This window comes from Mus caroli, chromosome 7, assembly GCF_900094665.2.
Source record: "Mus caroli chromosome 7, CAROLI_EIJ_v1.1, whole genome shotgun sequence".
NCBI lineage: Eukaryota > Metazoa > Chordata > Mammalia > Rodentia > Muridae > Mus > Mus caroli.
In genome coordinates this window covers 88,812,491-88,817,431 of record NC_034576.1, presented here as the reverse complement: position 1 = coordinate 88,817,431, position 4,941 = coordinate 88,812,491, and positions in this window count along the sequence as shown.

Genomic DNA, 4,941 nt, shown 5'->3' with positions numbered 1-4,941 from the left:
AAAAAAAAAAAAAACAGTAAAACTACACAAATAGTGCTATGTAGATTGAGAAATAGAGTGAAAAGTTAGATATTTCTTATTCTTAATATTTTATATACCTTTTTGAATAAATATTTGCCTTCTAAATTGTGAAAAATGTGTCTACAACAGTTTAGAATAAAATGTTGATTAAATTGATGTGAATTGTATTAAACTAAATATCTGCTTCAAATGAAACAAATAACCACATCAAGGAGAAAAGGAAACCAGTAAACATAACTTTTTAGCAAGATTCTTGACCTATATACTATAAGAGTTGTGTGTGATGTATATAAGAAATCCTTTTTGGCATATATAAGATTCTTATAGGGGTCATGTGACCACAGAAAATTGGAAGTTTTGCTATGCATATTTTATGGTTGTGAAAATAAGAACACATTTGACATTTCTTGGTTCTAGAGATTTCTGGAAATGAGAGTAATAAAATGAAATAAAGATACAAAGCAAGCCAGTGATGAATAACATTTGTACTTTTCTCATTGCTGCAGTTGAGTATCTGATAACAATAATTAAAGGGAGGGAGGATTCAGTTTGCCTCCTGTTTTCAGGAAGCACTAGTTCAACATGGCAAGAAAGGCCTTAAATTTGGAGTGGTTTTGCTGTTTCAAGAGGAGTGTGAAGTGCCCTGATTTACATACTTGTTGAGAAGATGGCAGACAACACTAGAAAAGGAACAAGGCTCTAAGCCGCCTCTAAGACTTATCCTACATTTATCCATCCATGGAGAGGCTGTCATTCTTGATTCCAAAGCTTCCCAAAACAGGTTGACCATCTGTGGACAAAATATTAAAAAAAAAAAAAAGATGAACTCATAAGTGATATTATACAAGCAAATGATAACTGATAAAGAATATTAGAGAATCTCTATGTGCTTATGATATGAATAATACAAAACATCAAATTGATGCGTGAATAGCAATAGTCAAGGTTCAAGTGAAAATCTTGACTTCAATGTTTCATAACTACATTTTTAGATACAGATATAATTTTACTTCTTTTATGTTCTCACCCTCTTACCTCTTAATAGTTAACTTGTTCATCTCACATTCTTTTTCTTTTTGCCTCCATCTGGTAATAGTTTTTGAGAAGTGTATTTTCATCAAAGCATCTTCTTGTAGAGGGTATATGTGGCACAAAAATAAGTTAAAATAATAATATTCCATCACCCACTAAAATAGTTTAGACAAGCTGACATGGGTTACATGTGAAGATGATTCTTCTATAGTATGTGGAATAGGAATGTGGGCATAAATACAATTTTGAAAAAATGAGCAAAAAATCAAAATTGAAGAATTATGCTTTAGTAATCCATTGTATTCTTTCAATTCTCAATGTTGTCTAGGATGTCAAAGACTAATTTTGACATCCAGGGAGTAGACCATGGCAGTCAGCAAGGTGTAGTATCAACAATTGGGAACAGTGCTGAGAGCAGATGACAGGGATCAGCACTAAGAGGGGCTCAAGGGTCCAGATAGTGACCAACTGTAGCTATTGCCTATGGCAGCCAATAATTATAGAAATTACACAGCTGACTTTTTCTGAACAAAGCTTGATTCACTGGGGCTGGCACTCTCTCCGGCCAGCAGAAAACTGAACTCTTTTAACTCTTAGGGGCTGGCAAGAAGGAAAAGGAAAGAGAGCAAATTAAAACACTCATACATACACACACACACACACACACACACACACACACACTCACACTCACAAACACATATACAATGATTGGATGAAGCGAAAGGCAGACTCTAATAACTAGAAACACAAGCATAAATACATACATGCACATAAATACATATATACATACATACATACATACATATATACATACATATAGACATACATTTACATGTTCAAAAATTGAAGAGACGGCAAACAGGATTCAAGCATTTTATACACACACACACACCTTGTGTGTGGATTTAACCAAGTTCCTACACAGTCCCATACATACTTTAAAGAAATACATTCATAAAGAATCAATGGATGGAACAAAGCTACAACAAATTTATTTTTTCTCCCACAGCTTATCTATCACAGCAATATCTTTTAAGGAGAATACATTTCCGGTGTGATTGAATTCTAGATATTTTTTAGTGAATAACTATAAAAATATGTTCTGCAATACTGTTAAAAGAAATAATATTATAAAGTACAGATAAAGTAAACAAATTTTTCCAAAGAACCCACATACACTCATAACTAAGCATGTTGTAAAAAAAATATGTGCAAGCAAAGTAGACTTCTCAGCCAGTTTCTCTTACTGGGAGAGTGCAATTTGTGGTTAAAGAGAAAAGATTAAATATTTTATTATTTATCTTCGAAAGTAATCATATACAAAACTTTAAATAACCACAGATTTAATCTTTTATTTAAAAATCAGTCATAGCTAGTTTAAATCTTCAGGATTCATACCTATTCATTCAGAAATTTTTATTAGATCATATTAGGAAGATGACAGCAAAAAAATGGGCATAAGCCATTAATCATCACCAGTCCAGCCTCAGTAAGTGTCGCATAAGCTAGTGCTACCATGTTTGTTTGCTTGTTTCCTGATCTTAAAAATTAGCTAACTTAACTATTAAGAGTGAGAACTCAGATGTCCCTCAACAGAGGAATGGATACAGAAAATGTGGTACATTTACACAACGGAGTACTACTCAGCTATGAAAAAGAATGAAATTATGAAATTCCTAGGCAAATAGATGGACCTGGAGGGCATCATCCTGAGTGAGGTAACCCAATCACAAAAGAAATCACATGATATGTACTCGATAAGTGGATATTAGCCTAGAAACTTAGAATACCCAAGATACAAGATACAATTTGCAAAACACATGAAACTCAAGAAGAACAAAGACCAAAGCGTTGACACTTTGTCCCTTCTTAGAACTGGGAACAAAACACCCATAGAAGGAGTTACAGAGACAAAGTTTGGAGCTGAGACAAAAGGATGGACCATCTAGAGACTGCCATACCCAGGGATCCATCTCATAATCAGCCTCCAAACGCTGACACCATTGCATACACTAGCAAGATTTTGCTGAAAGGACCCAGATATAGCTGTCTCTTGTAAGGCTATGCCGGGGCCTAGCAAACACAGAAGTGGATGCTGACAGTCAGCTATTGGATGGATCACAGGGTCCCCAATGGAGGAGCTAGAGAAAGTACCCAAGGATCTAAAGGGCTCTGCAACCCTATAGGTGGAACAACAATATGAACTAACCATTACCCCCCCCCCCCGCCCCCAGAGCTCGTGTCTCTAGCTGCATATGTATCAGAAGACGGCCTAGTTGGCCATCATTGGAAAGAGAAGCCCCTTGGTCTTGCAAACTTTATATGCCTCGGTACAGGGGAACTTCAGGGCCAATAAGTGGGAGTGGGTGGGTAGGGGAGTGGGGGATGAAGGGTATGGGGGACTTTTGGGTTAGCACTTGAAATGTAAATGAGGAAAATACCTAATTAAAAACAAAAACAAAAAAATAAGAGTGTGCCATTCTGAACTTCAAAATGCTGCCCAAGATTTTCTATATCAGAACCAGTATCTAAAACATCTTACAGTAGCTTCACTAATAAGTTTATTTTTCCAAAGGCTTTCTAACTGTGGTGGTCATTACTGCCAATCTATGTCTCTAAGTTCATTAATAGTGTGGTATTTTATTCATTAATCTGTTTCAGCAGCAACATTCAGAAAAGATCAAACACTATTATTGTAAGTGCCAGAGATACTGCCCAGTGAGAGGCTGGAAGTCCCCTTAGAGTTTCCATATAATTCTTAGATTAAGAGGGATGTGAAGGCAACAAGGAGAACAGAGCTCTATAAGACAATGAAATCCTCAGTATATGTAGTCCCCATCCCCGGGGTCATGCTTGTTTGCAGGACACCCATTATGGTTGTGCTAACCTATGTGCCAAATTCCAGGAATTTTAAAGCCATTTGCTGTTCCTCCTGCATGGCCCTTGGCACATTCTAGATTTAGAAATTAAAATATCCCAGGGTAAAACATGATTATAAATATGAACTACATAATTCATGAACTAATTTAAAATTTTACATATTCAAACTAAGGAATATCGAATGGCTGAGAAACATCTAAAGAAATGTTCAACAACCTTAGTCATCAGTGAAGTACAAATCAAAACAACCCTGAGATTCTACCTCATACTAGTCAGAATGGCTGACATCAAAAACTCAGGTGGCAACAGATACTGGCAAGGTTATGGAGAAAGAGGAACACTCCTCCATTGCTGGTGGGAATTCAAGCTACTACAACCACTCTGGAAATCTGTTTGGCAGTTCCTCAGAAAGTTGGACATAGTACTACATGAGGACCCAGCTATATCACTGCCAATCATATACCCAGAATATTCTCCAACATGTAATAAGGACACATGCTCTACTATGTTCATAGCAGCCTTATTTGTAACAGCCAGAAGCTGGAAAGAACCCAGAAGTCCCTCAAGAGGAATGGATACAGAAAATATGGTACATTTACACAATGGAGAACTACACAGCTATTAAAAACACTGAATTTATGAAATTCTTGGGCAAATGGATGGATCTGGAGAATATCATCCTGAGTGAGGTAACCCAATCACAAAAGAACACACATAGTATTCACTCATTTATAAGTGGATATTAGCCCAGAAGCTCGAAATATCAAAGATACAATCCACAAACCCCATGAGACTCAAGAAAAAGGAAGACCAATGTGTGGATTCTTCAGTCCTTCTTTGAAGGAATGACCATGCAAAGTCTGCCCAACTTGGAGGTCTATCCTATATACAATCACCAAACCCAGACACTATTGTGGGTGCGCCAATGCCAAGAAGTGCCTCTTGACCGGAGCCTGATAGCAGTCTCCTGAGAGGCTCTGCCAGTGCCTGACGAATAGAGAAGTGGAT